General features: G+C 44.4%; 1 protein-coding gene across 1 annotated transcript in view; it reads right to left on the bottom strand.

Moving 5' to 3' along the window:
- TMEM94 (transmembrane protein 94) overlaps positions 1–9555 on the bottom strand; it is an 85690-nt gene extending 76135 nt beyond the window's left edge. Inside the window, exon 1 of the mRNA XM_066617314.1 lies at positions 9472–9555. The gene's annotated coding sequence lies outside the window, so the exon portion shown is untranslated. The remainder of the gene's footprint in view (positions 1–9471) is intronic.
- Between the last annotated feature and the right edge of the window lie 3982 nt (positions 9556–13537).

Here is a 13537-nt window from a genome sequence, read left to right as displayed (position 1 = left end):
ACTATCATCTCACAGCAGTGGGTGGGTAAAAACAAGTTCTGACAGACGCAAAAGCAAAATCTACTGTTATTCATGCTCATCTTTCAATTTGCTTTGGAAAAACAAGAGAAAAAGGGAGTGTTGGGCAGAATTTCTAGTGGCCAGTGAGCAAGACATCAGTCCCGCAACACCCTTTGCCCTCTCCAACAGAACAAAACAGGTTCAAAACAAAACAGGCACATTAATTGATGATGCTGAGTTTTGCTGTTCATTATGTAGACTTTATATACACAGTGCTATTCAGTACATCTGTTCTAGGAATGGCATGCTCACAAGGAGGCTGTTCCTAGCAATCCCTGTTTAGCTCTCTGCCTTTTGATCTGGCACATCCTTGCCTTCAGCTTGAACTTTGTCCTCGATTTCCAATCTCTGACCCTTGCAGATGAGAGAGCAGGGCAGAAAAGATCCCAACGGTTGCATCTACCCTGCCAGCCTAGTTAGGGAACATAATGAAGAAGATCAGAGAATGTTATTGAGCACAACGGACAGGAAGAGCTATGGCACGAATAGCAGCGCTTCTGCTTTAGTTTAATAGTCTTATACTGTGCAAGGATAACATAATGGAAAGAAAGGAAGAACTGTGTTTTTAAAAGGAAAATTAGAAAGAACCTAGGGTTCTACTTTGAAGCAACTGAAATGGGAAATGCACAGCTTTGACAATACCACCATCAAAATAACAAACAATAAAAGACAGCAAATCCTTGCAGTCAAAAAACCAAAAAACAAAGGCATATGTTGGAGATCCAGAAAGCATTAATCCTAATACAGGATCAGGTGCCTTTTGTAGCACCTTGTCAGAATGGGGTCTGGAGGCATAGTGTTACGATGACTCCAGCACTTCCTGGAAAGTTGAACCCAAAAGGTGGGGCTGAGGCAGTGGTTTTCAAACTGGGGCGTTGCGACGTCCCAGCCTGAAGGGCCTGGCCTCTGCCCCCTTAAGGGGTGGGGACAGCAAGGAGGCAGGGTGGAGCCTTGCTAACGGAGCTATAGGGACTGGGATGCACTCACCAGTCCCTGCAGCAGCTGCCCTAGGGTGCAGGGAGCCCTGTGTGAGCGTCTGCAGGGCCCCCCAAGCTTCTAAAAGTGAAAGTGGAGCGATCGTGCTCCACCTCCACAAAACCGGAAGTGAAGCACGACTGCTCCACTTTCAGTTTTGACGACCTGGGGAGCCCTGCACGAGCATCTGCAGGACACATCTGCTGCCTTCCCCACCAAGACTTACTTCAGTTCAAACTTTCCCTGAGAGTTTGAAAACCGCTGGACTGAAGAATTGCTGTTCCACCCCGCAATCTTTGGCCTATGGTTTGTCTCCAGATTCCATCTTGTCCCCTGTGCTTTTTAATATCTACATTAAGCCACCAGATGGGGTTGTGATAGAAAGTCATGTCCACACATTGGGTATGCCCCTGGAACCAGAGTTATCCATGGAAATTCAAGTGACATCAGTAGCCAGGAAAGCCTTGTACTAGCTTCAGCTGATTCACCAATGGCAGCCATACTGGAGAAAGTGGACCTGACCATGCTGACAAAGTAGCACTGATCACATCCAGTTTGGATTACTGCTCTCTCTGAGGAGCTGCCTTTACAAATTCTGTTCAAAAGGACTGCCTTTATAAGTTAGCACAGCATTCCTCAAACTATGTGTTGGAACCCACTAGATGGGTCACAAGCCAATTTCAGGCGGGTCACATAGCACCTAGCTCAGACACCATTGAAAATACAGGGAACTGAGCTGCTGGGCAGGGCAGGCTCCCAGTGAGAGAGAGGCATGGTGCATTGCCCTGAATAGGGAGAAAGATGGGATGCGGGAAAGGGCAGGAGGGCTGTGTAGTTGCAGAAGTATCCAAGCCTGTGTTCTGCAGAAGTATTCAAGTCTGTGTTCCAAGCTGCAATGTTTGAATTCTGAGTTATGCAGAATAACAGTATGAGCACCTTTGGCTGATTATGGCTTAAGTTTGAATCCTAAATTGATATCACTTCCAGCTTAATGACAACACTTCCAGTGGGTCCTGACAGATGGTCCTTCTAAAAAGTGGGTCCTGGCGCTTAAAAGTTTGAGAACCATTAACACATATTAGATGGTTCAGAAAGTAGCTGATATGAACTAGAAAGTACATATTACATCAATTCTGTCTGGGCTCATTTTAGACAGTGGTTTTAACCTTTACAGTCTTACAATAGTGTGAGACCATGTAATCCTAAGAACTGCCTTTGCTCATGCAAGCCTATTAAAGTTTTTAAATCTCTAACACAGACTTTGCTCTCTGGTTCACCATCAAATCGTAATCAACTAGAGAGACATCGAATGAGAGACGGGGCAGAGCCACAGCTGTGAAACTCCCTCCTGGGGAAATCTGCCAAGCTCCTTCACTGCCTGTTTTTAAACAAAATCGGACTCACACTTTTATTCTGCCAGGCTGTTTATGGCAGATTTTATCCTTTGCTGGCTCTCACAATGCAGTGCTACAGTATTTCACTGTTTCATACTCTAATCCCCACCTACAGGTTAGTTTCCAGGGATCCAGGGATAAGTCAAACCATAAAGTCACAACATCTGGTTCTTGATGGCTCTGTACTATCGTACCCATACAAAAGCACCCCTGAAGGACACACTGTGGCTACATGAAAGCACCAACATAGCCACTGTATCTTGGACATCTGTAACTCCCGGAGCTGGTATATTTTATAATTTCTTGTATGATTGCACTGCGTTTTAATTTCGTTGGCCACTTACCTTTTCAAAACACATTTTAAAAAGTAGGGCATAAACAACAGGAGCCTTAGCTGTTAGCAACGGTGGCTCAGTTCTGCTCTTCTTGATCCAGTACTGAAAAAGAAGGTCAGGAGGAGGCAAGACAGCTGTGCAGGACAGGAACATAGCCTGCACTACACTGTGACATTCTGTCCACTGAAATACGATCTTGGAAGCAAAGCATGCTATCTGACCATTAACATTTGAACCACAGCACCTGACACTTTACCTCTAACACCTCAGGTAAAGAACAAGCAGTCCCTCTCACCCTCACTTTGCAGCTACCCAGTTCCTAGCCAAAGGTCCATTCTATACAACATTATGCTACCTAACAGCACCCAGTTAAGTAGTCGGAGGACACCATGTGATGAATCTCATAGAGCTGGCCCACACTCTGGAAACATTGCTTTGTTCAGTCGTGGTTGTCTTTTTTTACAAATGCATTTGGTTTTAGCCAGCTACGTCTTGGGGTTAAAATGGGATAACTGGGCTAAGGCAAAATGTACAGGACAGATATGCTCACACATCATTCTCCTCAATATTTACAGTAAAAAAAAACACTATAGAAAAGAAGCACCATTGTATAGCTCAGTGGTTCTCAAACTTTTTAGCACGGGACCCACTTTTTAAAAGCACACTATCAGGACCCATCTAGGTTTACCAGACTTTTAAAAAAGGAGATCTAGAAAGAAATAGATTTTATTCATTTATTTATAAGTAATAATAACTAGAAAAAAAGACTCACAAACCTCATCTCCCTATATTAGCATGTGATTGCAAACAGCAGGAGCTGAGCTCTTTGCAGGGTAATTAGTAGCTACACTATCTGATTTTTGAATGGCCTCAGGCCTTGAGACAATTAGTTATCTGATCTTTCCATGATCCTTTGTCAACCCACCAGAAATCAGGTCTCAACCCACAGATTGGAAACCACTGCTGTAGATTCACAGGCCAAAACAGCACAATTGCCCTAAATCAGAGACACTGATGACCTGGAGGCTAGATTCAGCCTCCAAGGCAATTTTATCTAGGCTTAGCCTGCCACATTAAACGCTAATCAAGGATTTCCCCAGCATTTTATTCCTCGTACAAAAAAGGAATAAAGGATTTCAAATTGTAACCAATAAAGATACACCATACTTTACTGCAACATCTCTCTTCTGAACTTTGTATCCAAGATGTAGGTAATACAACATGTGAAAGTACACATCTGTAAGGAAAGGTAGGACTGAGCTCCACAATAGTAAAGTCCTTATTGCTAGATAGTGGCAGCTTGAAAGTAGGAAGTCGATTTGGGTGTGTGGTTCTGGGCCCCAAATATCTGTCTAAATAACAGAGTAGCCTCCAAGAATACACAAGTTAGCACCGCATTAATATGCAAATTTGCACTACTATACACAAAAGAACCTGCAAACCAGAAAATAGAGTCACTGGAATTAACAAGACAAAGGACAAAGGTGGGACAGGGGAGGGTGGGAGAGAGACCAGGATTTTTAGACTCAGCCCACCCAGGATGGATTCAGACCTGCTCACATGACCTTTCTGCATAAAGCTATCATCTTTTTCTAAAATTCAGATTATACTGTTCAAAAAGCAAACACATTGTCTGAATGGTTCATCACAACAGCAAGCTAAGATTTGGCATGCCACCATTCAGTCCATATCAGAAAGGTTTATAATTTATATGGATCCCTGCTCTCCCAATGAAAGGTGACAATATACTTCAAAAGCACTGGTTCTGACCTGCTAAGATTTTTAAAGAGAACAATTGTTTCCTAACACGCAAGACCCGTTACTGTAGCAAAAACCCAGTGGCTCAACTGGAAACTACAGTAGCAATACCAGTTCTTAGAAAAGCTGAAGCAAACATTTATTTAAATTACTGTATATACTCGCAGCAAATGCTTCAGGATGGCTAATGTCAGATCTTAAGATCATCCAAACATTGATCTTCAAGAAGACAAAAACAAGTCTTTTAAAGAAGCTGTTACCCCATTAGGTAGAAGATCCACTAAAACACTGGATTGGATATTTTAATATTGGCTCAACCTGAGCCAATATTATAATTTATCATAAGCCAATATTATAATTTATCATGTATTTCAGGACTCGCAACCCTGAGTGATCATGGAGGATTCTATTTGTACAACTTTCTGCATATTGGAGTATTTTTCTGTCTGGGTAATTCTTCATTATTTCTGAATTCTGGGACTCACACTGGAGATACTGTGGTTTATCTGTCTTTACTATATGTACAGGACTGAACAATACTTGAGGATCTGTCTGTAATTTTCATCAATATGGGAAAATTTCTTCCTTTCGCAACTCTTTAGCATTACTTGCAAGATTGTGTGCAATGGGTGGGGGGTTATTTATACAAGCCTCTCTTCATTATTTGTAAATTGACAATGAGGAATTAGTTTGTTTCTATAAATCTTTTTCTTTCTTTCCTTTCCTGGATGTGAACTACTTTTTTTGCATTATGATATTGACTAGACTCGTATAATTACCATAACACTCATATGATAATTCTTTGGAAATTATCTTACTTTATCACTTTTTACTTTCTGTGTCAATATGTTTTTTCTATCTTTTTAATTAAAAAAAAGACAGGAATGTAACAAGTGGTTGGGCACAGAGGCCCTGACTGGAATGGGATGGTACTTCACTTCCTTTCTCAACCAAGCCAGAGACCAAACGCAAGCTTGTGAAAAAACCAGGCAAGAAATCATGCCACTCCAGCAGCTGCCTACATCTTCTTAGATGGTTCAGCTCAGGGAGTCATGATATCATGCCAATGGAGGGATTTTTTTTCTCTTCCAAATAGCAAAAGTGGAGGACAATCAGGGTCCAAATTGCAACAGGGCAAAATTCTGTCTTAGAGCAATGGTTCCAAAACCGGTGGGTCATGACCTGATTTTTGGTGGGTCACGTAAGGGTAATGGAAAGATCGGATAACTAATTGCCTCAAGCCCTATTATTCAAAAATTTGTCGCTGCCAATTACCCTGCAAAGCAGGCAGCTCCTGAAGTTTGCAAGTATGTATAAATATAGGGAGATAAATGTAAATAAATACATAATATCATTTCTTTCTAGATCGCCTTTTTAAAAAAAAAAAAAAGTCTGGTAAACTCAGGGCCCAATCCTATCCAATTTTCCAGCACTGGTGCAGCCACTATGAAGCCCCAAGATAAGGCAACAAATGCTCCCATACCTTAAGGAGACCTCTGTGACTGCTGCCCCACCACAAGATGCAGTGCATGCCTCATTGGCACAGCTACATCAGCACTGGAAAATTTGATAGGATTGGGTCCTCATGTGGGTTCCGATAGAGTGCCATTTAAAAAAGTGAGTCCTGGTGTGAAAATGTTTGGGAACTACTAATCTAGAGCTTTCCTACACCCCTACCACTTAGAAACAAAAAACCCTATGTCAAATTACACAGTCCCTGTAACATGTAGTTTGGCCCCCAGATGTACTTGCACTTTAAACATTTCATCCACATCTAAGTATGCTGATTGGTCAAAAGCAAATAATCTGGCAAATGGACAAAACTCTGCTCAATTATAGTTGGCAAGAGCATCAGTTCAAAGGGTTTAGAAGCTACCAGGAATAAACTATTGTAGATTTGCCTACTCATGATCACCTAAGGATGCACACGTGTGCGTTTTCAAAACCCAAACAATACTACTACCGCAGAATGCAACAATGCCAAGGGTGTGGGGCATCAGCATAAGGATAGCATTTTTCTGCATGTACAATAGGAGGACAGCAGGTGACTGAAGGAAGATTTTGGAATAAGGCTTCAAGGGGAATCCCTATTCCATCAGGACCAATATAAAATAAGGGCAAATAATACACAGACTTTGGCAGAATGCCACCTCACAGTAAACATGAACCTTAACTCAAAATGCTGCATTTGAAAGCACATTTCATACAGTATTTAATGTCATGATTAAATAAAGAAACTCCCAGTGAGAAAGCAGACACAAAAGTATGACTAGTAAGTAATTAGGGCTGCATCAACAGATACCCCAGGAGGAGAAAGCATTTCCTTGGAAGATTAAAAGAGAACCAGAATCAACAGCAAATTCCAATGCATGCTCATTGAGGACTGTGTTAAATGGAGCTTAGTCCCAGGTAAATGTACAAAGGATTGCAGCCCAACAGCACAAACCTATGCAAGCCTATTTAGAAGTCGAGCAGAAATTAATGAAACTTCTTCCTAGGCAAGTAAGCATAAGATTGCAGTCAAAGAGGAAACTTGATCTGAAAAAACAATCACATTATATACATTCTATAAGAACAGGTGACTGGGATAAGTATTTTGGATCTCATTATACTAAAGAATATTCTCACTAAGACTAGCACACAATTTTCACCACTGAACTCGGACCTGGAAATGAATGCATGATATTCAGTGGCTCTCCAAGGAAGTGAGCAAATAAGAATACCAAAATTAATTGAATAGCATTAGCTTGGTATTGAGTACGAGTTTTGCTCTCTGTACATAATATTGTGGTTGCAACCAATCACAATGCACCACTCTAAATTATAAATTGATGCACCACTAATCACTCCTATTAACCAATTCATTAATCACAGGTTTATAATATGGCTTGCAAATTTGAACCCCACGGGGGGAGGGAAGTTTCGTATTGTTGGCCTTGTTGAGAACAACTGATTCATTCTAATATGTCAGAAGTGACTCTGAACCAGTTTTTTGCATTATTTAATAAAAAAAAACTTGATTGAATGTGTTCTACTGTAAAAATATACTATAATATTTTAAACTATTGAATTGCTTAAGCACAAGCATGTTCCTTAATTTAAAATAAACCCTTTTTAAGACAGTTGACAGCACACAAGCACAAAGTACCCAAGGACACACTTGCACTATAGCGTATCTTACTGTAAAAGCATGGCTCTCATATGAATGTCAAAAAGGGCCAGTATTCCAGAGTGACTGCACAACACTTTTGGTAGTACTGCTGAAAGTGAGTGACTATCTCAGCAGCTTTCAACCAGTGTACCATGGCACACTGGTGTGCTGTGAATGGTTCACAAGTGTGCAGCGGGATTTGGGGGGGGGGTCATTTATTAGTAGGGTCATTGGATGTGTGTATGAGTCCTCACGCCCATGGTGTGCCCTGTCAATTGTCAGAACACTGATGGTGTGCCTTGACAATTTTAGTTCCCTGTCAGTGTGTCCTGAGATGGAAAAGGCTGAAAATCACGGGACTATCTGATGGCCCCTGACATCAGCTCCCCATCTTGCTCCTGATGCAACACACTATCAGGACTAGAAAACTGAAGTGATTCCTGAAGACATGTGAGACACTCACCTGAAAGAAAGGTGTGCGAGGATAGGAAGGACCACCAACACATTAAGGTTACAATCCTATCCTCATTTACTTGGGAGTAAGTTCCATTGACTACAGTTGGATTTACTTCTACTCTATGGAGAACTCGTGCAAGGAAAGCGCCCTACAGGTAGACCACAGCTGCAATACAAGGACATCTGCAAGAGGGATCTGAAGGCCTTAGGGATGGACCTCAACAAGTGGGAAACCCTGGCCTTTGAGCGACCCGCTTGGAGGCAGGCTGTGCAGCATGGCCTTTCCCAGTTTGAAGAGACACTTTGCCAACAGTCTGAGGCAAAGAGGCAAAGAAGGAAGGCCCACAGCCAGGGAGACAGACCAGGGACAGACTGCACTTGCTCCTGGTGTGGAAGGGATTGTCACTCCCGGATTGGCCTTTTCAGCCACACTAGACGCTGTGCCAGAACCACCTTTCAGAGCGCGATACCATAGTCTTTTGAGACTGAAGGTTGCCAATACAATACATACAAGACATGCATAGGCCTGGGCTCCTGGGCAGCTGAAACTCCAGCACTGTCTGACTGCATTGACAGCGTCACAGGGCTCAGCCTCCAACCCAGACAGAATGAAACAGCATGGAACAAGCATCACCACGACAGCAGCATTGACTAGTAACCAGAGAGAAAGAGGGAGATGCATGCCTTGCAAGATTTGCAGGCGCCTGCAGGAGCAAGAGACTGCATAATCCAAGAAACTTCCTACTGCAAAAAAAGTGTGATCACTACTCACTCAGAGCCCAATCTTATGCAGGTCTACTCAGCAGTAAGTCCCATTGTAGTTCATGGGGCTTACTCCTAGGAAAGTGTGAGTAGAATTGTCGCCTCAGAGCCCAAGCCTATGCTTGTCTACTCAGAAGTAAGTCCCATTATAGTCAGTGGGTCTTACTCCCAGGAAAGCATGGGTAGGATTGTTGCCTCTGAGCCCAATCCTATGCTTGTCTACTCAGGAGTAAGTCCCATTGTTTTCAGTGGGGCTCACTCTCAGGCAAGTGTGGATAAGATTGCAAGAAGAAGTTCCCAGCCCCAGAGAGCCAGCTGCCAGGTTCACCTATTTGGAAAGGAGAAACATGCAGGGAAGAGCTGCAAGGCAGATAAACCTGAACTTGTCCTTCCAGCCCCCCCCCTTCCGATCAGCAGCTCCCTCTTGATCCTCCTACCTCATTAATGCAACCTCATAAAGGGAAGGGGGAGACCAGAGGAATGTATAGAACTGGGTACAAGTTTCTCCACCTTGTCCCCAAAACTCCCTGCAAAATCACAGGGCAGTGATGACAGAGCCCTTCCCCTGTGGACTACTCACCAGAATGCTCTTGCAGCCTTCCTCTCAAGGGAAGCACAACAGAGATCCTCAGGCCTTTCCCCACCAACTCGAGGACGCCCCCAGCCTCCCCTTCACTCCATCTCCCCCAACACCTCCACATCCGCCATCCTTGCTACTGGCAGCAACCCGCGAAACTCCCCAGGACCACAACACATGGGACTTCAGGACGACTAAAGAAGCTGGGTGGGGATTGGCTGCATTCGACTCATCTTTCAGTACGTGTGCTGTGATAGGTTGGACGACGATAAGCCGTGACGCCACACTGCCGCCCTTCCCCCCGCTACAAACAGCGAGGGCTTCAGGTTGAAATCGGAGCTGTCTGTATAACGTTGACAGCGGGGGTTCCCTTTCGGGGTCACGTGATCCGCCGCCAGCCCTGGCTGGCTAGTTTGCTGAGCTGCTAAAACCACGATGATCCTCATGGGAGAAGCTTTGCCTGCTAAAGGGATGCCGAATTCTTAGAGCACCAGTTCCCTACTGGCACGTTTGAAATAATCGGCAGCCCCACCCTATGCATGTCTACTCAGAAGTAAGTCCCATTAGAGTCAATGGGGCTTACTCCCAGGAAAGTGTGAGTAGGACTGGGCTGTGGGAGAGTTAGGACAGCCAAAAAAAAAAAATATTTCTTTACCCAGTGTGTCATTAGTCTGTGGAACTCCTTGCCACCGCAAATCCTTGCAGTGATGGCATCTGGCCTAGCTGCCTTTTAAAAAGGGGATTGGACAAATTCCTGTCCAACACAGGTTACAAGTCGTGATGGGTATATCCAACCTCCTGATTCTCGAAGTGGGCTACCTCAGAATGCCAGATCATGGGAGGGATGGCACCAGGATGCAAGTCTGTTGTTGTCTTGTGTGCTCCCTGAGGCATCTGGTGGGCCACTGTGAGGTACAGGAAGCTGAACTAGATGGGTCATTGGCCTGATCCAGCAGGGTTCTTCTTATGTTCCTATGTTCTTAATTTTATTGTATTTATATCCCACCTTTCTCATGTCCAAGCAAATGCCCAAGGCAACTTAGGGCCCAATCCTATTCAGTTTTCCAGTGCTGGTATGTCAGTGGGGTGTGTGCTGCATCCTGTGGTTGAGGGGCAGTCACTGGGGGCTTCTCAAGGTATGGGAACATGTATTCCCTTACTATGGGGCTGCATTGTAGCTACACTCAAGCTGGAAAGTTGGATAGGATTGGGCCTTTACAAAGCTCCATAATAAATGTACAAAGTATCACAACAGGTAGAAATGAAAACATTAAGCAAAGCATTAAAACATTAATTTTAACATTAGACAGTGAAACACTTTTTTAAAAAACTATTTTTATTTATTGGATATATCTGGTTTCAGCATCTGTATTTATAATACCTAGATTTTCATAGTCACCCAGAGGAAGTTATCTTTTCAAGACACTGAGATTCTATGTGCAATTCTATGCCAAATTTGCATAGTTGTTGCTGCTATGTCCACATAACATCAGTCCTATTCTAAATTCGTTCAGTGCAATGGAGGAGGGGGAAACAAGGGCCAAGGTGATTCCATGCTGGTGCAGCCCTCTAAGTAATGCCTGCCAGTATCCACAGAAACCCTGATGCAACCCACCAATTGCTTACCAGGTAGCAGCTGCTATCCAGCTACAGCCTCACGTCACCCCAACGTGCAAGGAGCCAACTGGCACACAGCACTGCAAATACCCCCATATCCACATGTCACAAAAGTGATGGTGAAGCCTGCTACCCTGCCAGGACCATAGAAGCCCTGACACAGCCCACCAATCCTAGGGTGGTGCTGTCAGCTTGATGATGGTTTGACATTGGTCTGACGTACAAGGAGGCAATCACTGCAAACTACGCAGCCCCACTGCAGACAGCCAGAGAAACACTGACAGGATGCATCAAATGGGGCAGGCGCAGGCCCAATGAGTTCCACTGCTTGGACAATACTCCACTCCCCAGCCAGGGTCACTACTAACCTATATGGTGCTTTTGTGCCAGAAATTTATTTATTTATTTATTTAGCATATGGCATATAATACATGGACTTATATATCAGTTAGACTAGATCAAATGTCAGTGTCCAGTTCATGCAGCCATTCAAGGACAGAGTTACCTTCATAGAAAAATTCAATTAGAAAAAGGCACCTTTTCATGCCACCCCTTCCCCACTGCCACTGCCATTCACCTTGCACAGGGGGACATAATTCTCCCTACCAATCAGCAGCCAGCAGCAATCAGCGTCACAGTGCTTGCCAATGGATATGAGGTTCCACCAGCGTCCTTCTCCTTTCCTCCATTCAGTTGTCTGAATGGTGCCCCTGAGATGTGGCACACTTGTGCAATGCACAACTGTACATGGCTGCCCTCTTCTTAGCAGCCTCTAGAAATGAGTAACACAGCAATAGCCATGGCTACCACTCATGGGGAGATGCCCCCCAATGAAAACATACATGCACATACACCACAGCACCCCCACTTGCATATACTGGTGCAGGCGGCAAAGATGCAAAGTAGGGAACTACTAGGAATCCCACCATCTGAGGGTTCAAGTTTCCATCAGCATCTCACATAAACACACACATCCAAGAAATATCTTTTTGACTACACCAGATCAACCAAAGGAAGGTAGCTCCCTTAGGAGAAGCCAACCCTTGTGAAGTAAACACACAAGTCTCTCCATGGCAACACTTCAAACACCTGTGGGGTTATTCATCTGTTGGAAGAAACTCTTTTCCCAAGGAGGGACTGAGACTAGTCACAAGGGAAGCCTCAACAGCATTCACATAAAGCAGGGTGCTGGTAGCCCACTAAGCAGAGATACAGGCCAGGAGCCAGGCAAGACAGGTTTGAGCAGAGCCAAGGGACTTGCCATAATCAACAGCACACTCATTTTTTGCATGACTGGCCAGAAACACCCATGGCAGGGTCAAAGGAAAAGGCAGAGACTGGTCTAGAACCCAAACTGGTCAGTACACAAAGCTGCTCTCTAACTCTTCAGACATGGCAGAAAACCAGCCCAGAGCACCTCATGGAACAGTTAGCATCACACCTCACCACAAACAGGCACATCTGACTGGTGGGAAGACTATAGCACATGGACCAAATCAAAGGAAGTACTGCGTGGCAGGGCCTCGGAGAGGGGGGTAAAGGGGGTAATTTGTACCCAGGCCCAGGGTCAGAAGGGGGGCCCAGGAGCCAAAGGAGGGGGCCCAGAAATTTCCTGGGATCTTACATTTTTCAATCTCACCCAGACTTACTGCCCACATGGGATGCACATGGCAGCAACTACTGCTAAAAGCCACACACATCAGGCCCAGGAATTCACATATTCCTTAACAGCGTCACATCTGGGAGGAAGCTGGCCTGCTCCAGGAGCTCTTTGACTTGTGGATCTGCTTACAATGAAGGAGTGGATGGGACAGCTGCTGAGCTACAGCTGGTGCAGAAGTGGTGCTGACCTCAGTTGCCCCCTCACTCTTTTTCACTCCCTCCCACTTTGGGAAGGGGCCCCAAAGAAACTTTGTAGCCCTTGATAGAATTCCTCTTGGACACCCTGCTGCATGGACCAGTCCTTAGGCTTGCATGGTGCATAGGGCCTGATATGCATGAGACACCTGAGATGGGAATGCAGCATGAATAGATTGTGGCATGGAATTCCCTCCTCTCTGTTTGTTTATCAATGAGCGGTGGTGGAGTGGAGGTTCTACTTGGATATTGGGGCAGGGTACCTGCAATAAAAATTCTGAGAAGACAAGTGTTAGCAAAGTATCTTGCCATGTCTGTTGTGTGAGTGCAGCAGGTTTTTTGTGCAAAGTGCTCAATTTGTGTTCAAAGTGTCCTTTCTTCATAGTTCCTTCACCAGCTTTGACAATGGTGTAGCATTTTGCTGACTTTGGGGTAACTGACTTGGGGCATGTCATCATCTGAAGGGAGTTTAGGATATGGCATACATCAATGTTTCAGCCATACCTGCCCACATCTCCACCCTAATTGAAGAATGTGCTGGTAGTAGTTGTGCTATTGTGGAAGGCACATTTTATTTACTTATTTTCTGCATTAT

Source organism: Tiliqua scincoides, chromosome 2 (genome assembly GCF_035046505.1).
Source record: "Tiliqua scincoides isolate rTilSci1 chromosome 2, rTilSci1.hap2, whole genome shotgun sequence".
Classification (NCBI taxonomy): domain Eukaryota; kingdom Metazoa; phylum Chordata; class Lepidosauria; order Squamata; family Scincidae; genus Tiliqua; species Tiliqua scincoides.
Note: the sequence above shows the minus strand (reverse complement) of the source record. Positions and strands in the feature narration are given on the sequence as shown.